At 41.9% G+C, this 12493-nt stretch overlaps 1 long non-coding RNA gene across 2 annotated transcripts in view; it reads right to left on the bottom strand.

Annotated features, from left to right (window-relative positions):
* LOC108445483 overlaps window positions 1-11024 on the bottom strand; it is a 40104-nt gene extending 29080 nt beyond the window's left edge. For both annotated transcript variants that reach the window (XR_001860358.1, XR_001860359.1), the window contains exon 1: window positions 9950-11024. This is a non-coding gene — a long non-coding RNA (uncharacterized LOC108445483). The remainder of the gene's footprint in view (window positions 1-9949) is intronic.
* Window positions 11025-12493: the final 1469 nt, after the last annotated feature.

Here is a 12493-nt window from a genome sequence, read left to right as displayed (position 1 = left end):
AGGGTTGTCTTTTTACATTGTCACTGGGAGAAGGGAGAAAGGTGGGGGGAGGAGAAGAGTTCTGAAGGTGTGGTATGATTTTTTCCTCTTTTAGGTCTGTTAATAAACTTCTTTGTATTCTTTCAAGTTTAGTGCCTGTTTTGCGTTTCTCCTAATTCTTATCTCACAGAAGGTAAACAGTAATGAGTATTTTGGTTACAAACCACTACAACTTTACATCCCAAGATCCTTTGACATGCCCTTATACTGGGCATATAGGTTTGGAAATCCTTTACTTAGATGATGTCACAACCGAGTACATTACCACCAGCAGCAGCCACCCAGCCCTTCCCAGTCCCTTATCTCTGTCCTGCTGTGGAGTCCACTCTAACATCCTATTCCTGGACACACCACTCAGCTCTTTTTCAACATCCCAAGCCAAAAGAGCACTGGAGAGCAATGGTTGCTCATCTACATGTGGGTCATGGCCAGCTTTTGCACAAGGTGAGGCCCCCACACATCCACCCCCAATTCTTAACCCGGGGCAGCAAAGATTTTGGGGGCTGCCCCTTGGCAGGATGTGGTTCCCCATGCACCAATTTTTGTGCACATAGACCTCAGCATGAAGCAAATATAGAATTCTTAAAATAAGGCCTAAACTTGAAGAAAAAAAAATAAATTAAGTTCTGGCATGTAATTCTTCATAACTTTCTAGTGAAGCCAGTAAAAAGCCAAATCTTCCAGTGTTTAAATCTTAGTATAGAAACTACTATACTACTGATAGTCAGCATTAAGTTACAGTGCATTTAAAAGCCTCAGAGGCATGATCTAGGCATATACTGCAACAGAGCTTATCTAGCAAGTTCCAGCCTTGATAAGCTAATAATATGCTGAAAAAGCTAGTCATGTCCTGCCAAGAGCATGCTTTTAATTGGCTCCTCTAAAACACAGAACCACAGTAGAAAAATACTTTAGAAGGAAACAAGCTATCACCACCATATGAAGATGTGCCATCCCAAGAGATAACCACCTTGAGTGTGAGCCTTCTTAAAAGGCCAGATGGAGCAGGATAGAACACGTAAACCGAATCTCTCTCCTAGAGTTTACGCCCATATATCTGCAGATGAAATACTGGGAAAAGGAAATGAGCTAGACCTCACTATTTAAACTCATGATTAGGAGTTTAAATGGTCAAGTTGTATACCTATTTTTATAGATGTCTATCTTTATATGTATGAACTGTTCTTTCTTCAGCTAAACTTTCCCACATGTGAAGAGTTTTGAATCAACAGTTACTGCAATAACCATGTTTTCTTTGAAATACCCTGAGCAAACTTCATATGGGGGCTTTTCTCTGTAGATATTGTATTTCTAAGGGTATCAAGTTTTTTATAGATGTTGTCATTTAAAAAAATGGTGACAACTACTCAAAACACAAGTTACCAACAAAAATTTTATATTAAGCTAGCTGAAACTCGTGTGGTTGAATTGCTGATGAAAACAGCAAAAATATATCACTGTATCTTTTACTTCGAGGAACCTTAAATGGGGATGAGGAGGGGCAGAAGAAATCCCACCTTGTATGGACTACCAGATCACTGCCTGCTACTGTGATGCTGCTTATTTTCATGGGATACTTGTAACTCCCAGTAACAGGCTTGGCTTGTGTGCACAGCATCCACAAAGCTTCCAGTCCTGGGATTATGTGCGTATTTATACATGTCCCTACTAACCAAAGTTCTAAGGAAAAGATGTCCCAAGAAGAAGTTCTGTCAGGAGAACCCTTACGCACAGGAAAGCAGGATAATTTAAGGTGCCTTTAATAGAAGATGGGCCTGATCTTACAAAGGCAGTCAGGATCTGTATGGACAATTCTGTGGCCAGCACATGGGATAAACCAGGTTTATCTGCACCTTGTGCTGGCACCCCAAGCTAGATCCAGGCTGAGGAAGAATGTGCAAGCTCCACACAGAGACTTTGGACTGGAAGTAATAGTACCTTGCAAACATAGGTAGGGGCCACTAGCTCAGGAACAGGGATGTTTTATGCTTTTTTTGGCAAGGACTTTTAAAGGCTTCTGATCAATTCACTCGTCCAGTTCCCCAGTGGCCTCCTAAACATCAATGTAGCCCAACCAAGGTGGAGAGGAAGGGGATGAGGGGGGTGTGTGGATGTAAATAGTGCTCTGTGCATGGGAAGAGAGCAGGAAGTTCTTAAAACGTTATTTTCATCAAAAGATAGATGTACAAGGACACATTACCTGGCATGGATTTACACAATCTAGAACAAGCGCTCACCTCCTCTGATATTGGTAATTTATTCCTATTCCTCCTATCTACTGTTCTTCCCACCTCTACAGCACATACTGTATTGCTATAAGTATCCTGACTTAGAGTGGGAGTCCACAGTATCATTTTTGATGTCTGGAAACCAGTTTCTGTCCTTTCATCCTCAAAGCAATTGTTCTCACCCCGTTCTTAACATGATGTTCCTGCTTCTAATGTTCAGATGAAGATTATCTTGGACTGTAGCAGTGCAGGTGGCTGTAGCTACTCTTTTTCCTGAGGAGAACTTAAGACAACCACCTGTGGTGGTTAGCGACCCAAGTTTAGCATGTAATTTTGCAGTCATGCTGAGAACCCATGACTCCCTTGTTTTGCTTTTTGCATGTTTTCCCCTGATTGGTTAATACTTTGTCTCCCTGTGTTATGTATGAAGTTATGTATATTCATTTTCCTTCTTTAATATGTATTAGTTCTAGAAAGTTCCTTGTTCCTTGACACCCCATTGGATCCTTCCCTGAGTCCCTCCTATGTGTTGTTCCCATTGGTTCCCTTCCTGTCAATCCCACCTGCTTGTCTCTATCCCATTGGCTGAGATCCCTTTCCCCACCTATTCTGTACCCAGTGTAAGATCCCTGAACCCTCCCACCAATTGGCCTCTTAGTCCCTGTGATTTCATGGGAATAAACCTGCGTGGAGCACATACGGAGAGTCCCCTCTCTTTACTTCTTTCCCTTCACCTGTGTGCCTGCTAAACAGCGACAGAAAGATACAGCCCCTTTTGGGTGAGGAGCTCTGCCCCGTTTTCACTGTGTGCTGGGCACTGAGTGCCATCTTCCAGAGGGGTTTCAGCGTTGACCACCAGGCTTCTTTGTGTTGGCACATGAGGGGTAAAACCCCCTTCTGCCAGCTCCCAGTGGCTGAAAACCCCTCCATTGGATCACGCAAAAAGCTTGTCATTTTATTGGCTTCTCCCCTTTCAGGTCTCTCCATTGCTCTATTGGGAAAACAAAAACTTCAAACTGTATCTCACTTCAAGGTCATTGAAGGGGTTTAAGATGTTTTTGTACACAGCTAGAAAATAGTAATAAGAATTGGTATTAGTGACCCTTTACTGAATGATACAAGAGACTGTCTGGAAAGTTGGCTGTTACAAGTCCTCAGTGTCACTTCCCCCTCACCCTACCAACAGTGTTTGCTAGGCACAGATATTTGTTACAGTGTGGATACTGCAACACATATCAAACAATGAGGCCCATGGAAAAGAAATATATATGGACCGATTCTTGATAGATGTTTCAGAGATGTTTTATTTCTCCAGCCGCATGGCCGGAGCTCTGCCCAGGAACTGAGGCAATCACGGGACCCGAGGGACCTTGCCCGCACAGGGGAACACAAAACAACCAATGGGGAATGAGGCTGACCAGGGCCTAGGGAAACCCCGTGTCTCCCCCCAGGGCCCCTCTCCCAGGACCACATGGCAGGGGAAGGGCCCCAACAGATATTCAGAAGTATTTTTTGATCTACATTAATATATTACTAACTGTCACAATGCTACTCCACGGCCCAAGAATTTGAAATACAGCTGTCTGCAGCACTAAAGTAACTTTGGGCATAAAACACTACTATCACCGCATATCCATGTGTGAATGGTGCTAAAGTTTTGCAGTGATGGACCTTCCAAATCACTGTCTTGAGAACAATCGTTGCTTCCTCTGGTGAGCTGTTGATGCACTGACTGTAAATAAAAGTATTTGCTGCCAAATACCAGCGCTTCAATAGCTAAATAAACAGTTTTCTGTGGCTTAGACTGTTTCATGATGGTCCACTGCAGATGGTACAAACTCCTCCAGGCTACAGTCACTGCAGATGGGAACCTCTGCAGAAAGAGGTAGAAGGTTACCTGATCCCAGCCTTGTATTGTAGGCACAGTACAGAAGTCTAGATTAATCTCCCACTGCAGACAAAGCTGTGAAAGCCTCAGCATATCTGCTGTGGTTCCTCCCATGCTTATTCTGTGCACAGCATCTTTGCAGACTGGCTACCTGGGCTTGACATGCTTTTTGTGTTTGTCCTTCTGTTTCCTGGAGCATATACTTAACTCTTACCTCCCTTGGATGCTTCAGGGACAACTCCTGGAACACTTCCCAAAGTTGGTGTGTCATTGCTAATATCAGGCATTTTCTTTTCATAGGTGTGGAGACAGCCACAGAGGATCCATAAGTCTGTGTCTGACTCCACTATTGTCTCTTTTGCACATGTAGCTTGTGCTGCCAAAAAACGATGGCAAGAGAACAATCTCACTCCAATACCAGCAAAAACACAGATAATTTCACAGTGACTGCCAGCCCTGATTGACCAGAAGTCCTAGTTCTGTGAGAAACAGTTTTAGACAAGAGAATCCTCAATGCCTACATGGGAAGACTGCTACATTAAGTAATTAAATTGACCCATTTGCACCTATCCATTTCAGGAAAGCCCAGCTAATTAAGTGTTTCCCTCAGGGGGCAGTTTTCAAGAACTAAGTTTTGATAGGTACTAAATATGAGCTTTGGCCAGCTAAGGCAGAGGTGTGGCTTCCACCAGCTATGCACACCTTGAAAAGCATTTGCAGTCTCAAGAACTCCAAAATTTAGTGCCAGAAACTGCAACATTTATCTCCAGGTATTTTGCCAGCATTCACAGGTAACAAACAAGTGCAATGCTTTTATCTTGGGCAGGAAAGGATGATCAACCCCAGTGCACTCTGCAGTCTTACTAAAATGAAGGGTTTCTTCAACAAGGAAGAGAGCCTTCCTTAGGTAGAAGGTGGCACTACTGTACTGCCTGGCCTTACATATCAAACTGCATCTCAAGCCACGCTGGAGTCAGCATCAACCAAATACCCATCCCTTGCTTGCCCAAGGAAAAGAGGGTTTTTTCCACATAGCAGACAGTGTTGCTATTCATTTTAAGATTATAATAGCACAGATTTACAGAGATACACACAGGCTGAGCAATCTATTTACACACTCCTAAGCACAAAAGTTCACATGTGCAAAGAGCTAAAGAAGAAAACTTTCCAGTTGTGGTGGGAATGTCCAGCCATCCCTTCCAAAAGGCAGCATGAACTACATCGACTCATATGGTCAGGTTGAGACTCACTCATTTTAATCCTGTTCTACAGGACCTCTTACCAGCTTCCACTAACAGTCCTTGCTCTTCACATTTCTTTCTTCTCTACTTTACATACAAGTCTTCCAACTAATGAGTAGGTTATCTAGCAATTTATCACTTGCTAGCAATTTATCACTGGGCCACCACCCTCAGCTCATCAGGATATACATAATGAAGCACAAAAAGGGGTAACATACAATATGAATCCCTTTGAAAGGTCAGTCCTCAGCATGAAAGGCTTCCTGAATCAAATAACATTCAGGAGGGACAGCTGGAGTCACAGCTGTAGCTGTTGAATGAAAAACAACTTTCAGCTCACAGCACTTTGGAAAAATCACAATCCCAGGAAAAGTTTTATACATACACAAGGTTTTTTTCTTTTAGAAGCTTTTTTCTTTTTTTTTTTTTTTTTTTTGGCTGAATCTGAGCTCAGTTGTCATTTTTACACGGCTCCAAAATCAACAGATATTTATGATGACATTTATTTGGGATTTGCAGCACTATTTGCTACCTGTCCTTGTACACAGCCCTTGTGGCACATTTGTTTCTGGTAAGATCGGAAATCTGTAGCTGTATTCAGTATGGAAAATATACTGGAACTACACCTGAAAGAGATTTGTAAGGAATCTTTGATCTGTCTGGAAAAAAAAAAAGATAATTCACTAAGACTTAATCATGTCAGTGCTGATTCATAGGTGGTACATAGTGTTTATGAGCCCAGGTGCACGTCACTGCCACAGAAGGCTCACAACAAACCCTCAGAGAGTTTGCAAAGTGAGATGGCAGTTTCTGAACAGGGTTAACAGGGACATGGCCCTCCCAGCAGGCATGACTCTTGTTGCCATGTTGCCCAGCTCCTGGCCTTGCAGGCCAGCCTTTAACCATTCAGTGTGCTTGCTTGTGTCTCTCTGCCGCCAGCATGGCTGTAGGATGATGACCCTGCAAGGGCAGCGGGACAGCCTGCCCCTTACACAAACTTCCAGCACATTGTCCAAAGCAGCCTCTGAAAACAGCAAGGAACTTTCCCAATCCTTACACTGGATATTTGATGGCTCTATCTAAATTGCCCAGCCCTACAGATTATTTCAGCTAAAACCCATGTCTCACCTTTCCCTGCCCTAGGCTTCTCTCCCTTCCTTTAGACTTGAAAATTAAATGCAACCATAAAAACCATGTAGCTTAGTGTCAATTATAACAGCAAGAAAACCAGGTAATCATGGCAGCTCTCCTTTTCTGAAAGGGAGTAATCAACATGCAATGCCAGGCTAAGAAATGGTTGTCTGGGGAAGATTTCTGTGTCTATCTTGGTGCCCACATTGCCTTGCTTCTGTCCAAGCTAGGGAATTGTAAAAAGCCTTTGAAGTACACTCAGCATGTCATCTGCATATGTTTGCAGCTGGTTTACTGTTAGTGTGCCTAGAGCAGATAAATGATTATGCGTATCTGACCTGTATTTGTTGATATTAGCCTTCTTTCTTGGAAGCTCTCTTTGTACACTGTCCAACCCTTGTCTGGCTGCTCGCAGTCTCACTGTGCAAATTCCTAAAAAGTGCCTCACCACCTCTGCAAGTTGCAGAGGACTTCTAGAAATGCTTCTAAGAAAACACTTTCTTCAGAGAGCTGACGGGACGGCTAGCACAAGATACTTGGTCAGCTGTAATTCTCATCCATCCTAGAGAGTCAGCATCAGCCTCAGGTGAGCAAGGGCTTCTGCACGAAGAGGAGAACAGCCGTGGTGCATCCAGAGACAATTCCTTCGGTACATCTGCCACCAGCATTGCCACAAAACACCCGCTGCAACCACTCGGCTGCCACGCTGCTCCTGCAGGTCACTTTGATTCTCTGCCATATCTCACTGCTCGCCAGGTCCAAACCCACAAAGGCATTTCTGTGCCTAATTTTAACTGAAGTGAAGGGGAGGAAGGTGTCTAAATACTGCTGGCTCTTAGTCATTCAACAAGCCTTACCTCCCCCAGGCAGCCTTGATCAAGGACAGCATGAAATAGCATTCAGGGCAGTAGGTAAGCTACAATGCTGTCAGCTCATAATTTTTAAAAGATGCATAAACATATTCAGAGTATTCAGCCACCCACACTGGCTTAAATTATGAGTTTCTCCCACACTGTGTAGCCTTTGAATGTGTTTAGGGCTCCCTTTACCTAAGGATAGTGTTGCCTCATATCCTCTAGACAAAAAGCTCTGATGTCTGAGCTTTGCACACACAGCAATGACCATAGTAGGTAAAGGTCTGGCCAGGTTAAACATAGCAGGTAAAAAAGACCTCAGATCTGACTCTACCCTTCCACCAGTTCTATATCAGCAGAATTTAGATGTATTCAGTGGCATTTTTCTGGGTTTATGACACTGTAAGACCCTGAAACATTAGTATTCAGAGATATTATTATTTCCATATCTCAATACCAAATAACTTCTAGTATTTTTTAAATTCAACTACAATTAAAGTACAGTTTTGAAATGTTTAGCCTTTTCCTCAGGCAAGCTGGTGAAAGTGGATTCCTCATTTCTGCATTTTGCTGTAGTAACCCATATCCTGCCAGTTTCATAGTTGGGATCAAATACAGTAGCTTTGTCTTGACAAGATACTGGTTATACATTTAAAGAATTACATCCAGTCAAATTTAGAAAAGGAAAATAGAATGGGGCTATTTTTGCTAATCTTGGATTTTACGAGGTCTGTCCCTATGAAATCTAAATTCTGGTACAAATTTGTTTTAGATCTTCAATGTCAAAATCCCTTTAAAAGGCAGAACTGAAAAAAAAGTATATATTTCACTTTCATTAAGGTGTATAAAACATTCAGCAATATCTGATTGGTTTGGAAAGCTGTGCTGTAATGATTAACACATCCACAGAAGCATCCACAGAAGGCAGGAAGGGTACACTGTTCCAATAGTGCCAAAGTCTGTCACACTACATATTGGAAATCTGGATGAGAAAAAATTTTCCAAGTAATTTAAGTGCTGTGAAAATGAAGTTAGCAGCTTAGATACATTTACAAAAACAAAGGCTGGTGATTACAAAGCTGGAATGAATGTGGACTGTGTTTACATCTGCTTCCTGGAAGGTAAAATGTAATCAGAGGAAGCAAAAAAAATTAGCTTTTAAGATATTCTTTTTTGGTTTTGGGGTCTTGTCAGTAGGAGTTGTTTTCTTATGGCAGGATAATACAGAAGATTTCTGTGCTGTTACTCCATGGTGTGAGTTGATGAGACAGCTGGTGTACCCCATGCTGGAACAACAGCTGGGAATGGTCATGTAATGTTTCTGGACAGTACAACACAAGCCAGTAATCTCTGTCTCTCAGCTATCAGTCACCTTCCTTTTAATTGGTTTCAGATGCAGTGTCTAAATAGGCAGTGAAATGTCAGAAGTCCCACACTCTGAAATAGAGCTTCTCAGACCCCAGGTACAGCTTGATTGGTTTTGTTGCTGCAGACCACTGACCTTTGAAGAGAGGAATTCCCAGTCATGCTCAAGGAGCTTTTTTCAAAGGACACATCTAATAAATGCTAGCCTTAACACAGTGCCATTTAAAACCTTGCAGAAAAAGGCCTTAAACCTACTGCCAAAACCCTCTTTAAACAGGATCAGTCTCACTCAAATAAGATTTACTAAAGTTAGAAAGAAACTACTCATCCAGCACTAGACAGCTGTCCAGACTCTCTGGGAAAGCAGAAATCAAAGGTAGCTGGAAATGGTGATTCATCTGTCCTTTTGGACACCTATCTTAGGGCAGGTGGTACGCCCTGCGTGCCACTGATTTCTGGGAGATGGGTGACTAGAGCCTCTACTTTCTGAGGGTTAAAGTTAAGTGAGCTAAACCCTGCTCGTAGTTTGTACAGCTTTGCAGACTTTTCACTGCTGTGAAGAACAGAAGAAAATCTGTAAAATGTCAGACTGAAGATCCTTCTACCCTGCTTCCCACCACACCAACAGTGGATGCCTAGTGAACAGGCATATATGAAAAACTCCCTGTAACACTCCCCCAGTTTCCAGACATTTTCAGAACAGGAGCCTCCTGATGAGGTTGTGGTTTCTGTATGTAGTTAATACTCCCAGGGGATTACTCTTATATTAAATCTCTTGTCTGTCCTTGAAATCCTAAAACCTTTAGCACCCACACCATCCTTTGTCAAGGAGATCCATGGGTCAGCTGGCTGAGATGTTTGGTTTGGAGCCCTACTGTTTTATTAACTTAATCTGATGTCTCCCACCTCATGTCCTGGAAAAGAGTAAAAAATCAATCTATTCATTCTCTCCATGCCACTCAAGATTGTTTTTGTAAATCTATCACCTCCTCCTCCTTTATCTCCTTTCCAAATACAAAAGTCCTAGCTTAGTCATCCTTCATATAGAGCCTTGCTGTACCTTTGATCATCTTTGTTGCCCATCTCTAAACTTTTTCCAGCTGCCTTATAAACTTCGTGTGATGGGGGGATCAGGACCTTCTAAGCTCACTGGAACAGACAAGCTCACACCCAACATCCCAAATTTCTTGCAACACTACTTACTCAGGATCAAAATGCCTGTCAGCGCTGTGATAAGCAAGCACAGTGATAAGCAGGCTGCAGGCAGCTGTTGAAGAGCCTCAGCAGTGTTACTGAAGCTGAAGTAATTGGAGCAGACTCAGCCAGCTCTTCCCATCTCTTCTTCTTCCACTGCAAGTGGCACATATGAGAGGTGGCAAGTCCCAGCTCAGTGTGGCAGAGCCATTGCAGGTGCAGGAACTGCAGTGCAGGACCAACAGGGAGACAAACACCTGGAGTGTGGAGATTCATGAAATACAGAGCAGGCATGGGTGGCTCTTGCTGCCTTCATCATGTTTCTCCCAAATCCCTTTGGTGCCTTAGCCATAACATCAGGACACTGGAGAAGGGGCTGGTTTTCCCAGCTCTTCAGTCAAAAGGCACCTCTCACTTGCCAAGCAGGAGAAGTGAAAACACAAAGAACCATTCCCCCAGGTCCCTGCCTTTACATGTTCATGCAGAGAAGGCAGTCGTCCCCATCAGGTTTCATCTTCTAACACTGGAAGTGAATGTGTCTTGCAAATCATCAGCATGAAGAGCTTGTGGGAAGGCCATTCATGAGAAATTTCCCTTTGATTTAATGACGGTCCTGAATATGGTAAGTCTGATGGGCATTTGCAGGTCCAGGGCCTTCCCAGTAAGCTGCAGTCCCTGCACATGTGATACAAGGTTGGTTTTTATCTTCCTGTCTGCAGGCTAGTAGCTGAAAAAGTGGGAGAGCAGACTGTCCTCAAGTAAAACAGAGGGCAGCTTTAACCCAGACATCCTCAGAAGCTCTGTTCAAAGACATGTGGGTTGAAGCAACCCAAAATCTTTAAATAACAGCTTGGAGAGAAGCACTCTGGGAGGTTTGCTTTTGGTGCATTTCACTGATACGCTTACTTTGTGAATAATTTTTTAAGCAGTGAACCCTTGCTTATGGGTCCCTTAAAGCCAAGGCTTAAGGGGCCTTGCAAGGGCTCCTTACTGCTCACCACAAGTGTTTTATTACTGCCTCAACCAAAATCTTCTTTTGAAAGAAAGCAAGCTAGTGTTTGTTTTGCTTCCAGGTAGACAATTTTGAAAAACACAAAACCACAATAATTCTGGGGAAAAAAAAAGAGGAAGAGGGAAGGAAGCAGAAAGTAGAAACTCGAAAAAAATGGGAAAATGTTATAAGAAAAAATGAACAAACAGAAAAAGAAAAAAGAAAAAAGAAAAAAGAAAAAAGAAAAAAGAAAAGAAAAGAAAAGAAAAGAAAAGAAAAGAAAAGAAAAGAAAAGAAAAGGAGACAGTGACCCAACAGGTTCAAATACACTGCTGGGGAAAAAAAAAGAGGAAGAGGGAAGGAAGCAGAAAGTAGAAACTCGAAAAAAATGGGAAAATGTTATAAGAAAAAATGAACAAACAGAAAAAGAAAAAAGAAAAAAGAGAAAAGAAAAGAAAAAAAAAAAGAAAAGAAAAGAAAAGAAAAGAAAAGAAAAGAAAAGAAAAGAAAAGAAAAGAAAAGAAAAGAAAAGAAAAGAAAAGAAAAGAAAAGAAAAGGAGACAGTGACCCAACAGGTTCAAATACACTGAATATGTACCTTCAGATGCCTGCTTGAAACACATGCTAGAGTTACAAAGGTATGAAACCTTCCTTTGCTGCTTTACAAAGTAAAACATCTCAGATTGAGTAATTTGGATCCTTGATAGCTAAGTGATTATTTATCAAAAGGTGCTAACACTCTATTTGCCCCTCGAGTAATGGTCACACAGTTGGGCTGAAGAAAACAAGACTGATCATCCATTTAAATAAAGCTGAGGAATTCTGGACTGCATTGGCTGAGAATCCATTTTAATTTGTGTTATTGTCTTTTCTTAAGGATAATACAGACCTTTTCAAACAATTAAAAGTAGGTGATATACAGTGTTCAGACTCCAAGGTTAGAAAAACATATTTTAAAAGCACAGCATTATTATTATAATTTTCCATTATAAAATATCAGCCAAGAAAAATATTTCTTGTCTTCATAAAACTGTTAAATTCCCAGTAGGGTGGGATGCAGATGACATTCCTAGTGGTTTGCTGTCTTGTTTGGAGAACCATGTGATTAACAGCTAAAGGGCAGAAATGCTTGCTACTGCAGAATTGCAGTCACCTCAAGGAAATGCATAGCCTAGAGCATTTCATAATTCAGCCACAGCAGAGATGCAAAGGCAAAGAATGGTAGGGAGAAGAGGTAATTTACTTTGGATTATTGCTATTGGTGTGATCTCACTGTTACTTACTAATCTCAATTTGTACCAAAACCTTTGCACAATATTGATAACAGTGCAGTATTAAATATGGCAAGGCAGCTGCACCATAAAGAACCAAAATAATGGGGTTTACATTAACTCCTACTGTGTCACATTTCTGCAATAAAAACAACTTTTTACTGCTCCAAATCCAGGAAGACTTTATTTTTGATCTTTCAGGAAAAGTACAGTGATAAGCAAGTGCCTGTACGAGGAGGGGAAAATAGAGCTGATTCTATAAAGCTTTCACCCTTTTTATCACACACATGT

This window comes from Corvus brachyrhynchos, unplaced genomic scaffold (genome assembly GCF_000691975.1).
Source record: "Corvus brachyrhynchos isolate BGI_N302 unplaced genomic scaffold, ASM69197v1 scaffold331, whole genome shotgun sequence".
Taxonomy (NCBI): Eukaryota; Metazoa; Chordata; class Aves; order Passeriformes; family Corvidae; genus Corvus; species Corvus brachyrhynchos.
Note: the sequence above shows the minus strand (reverse complement) of the source record. Positions and strands in the feature narration are given on the sequence as shown.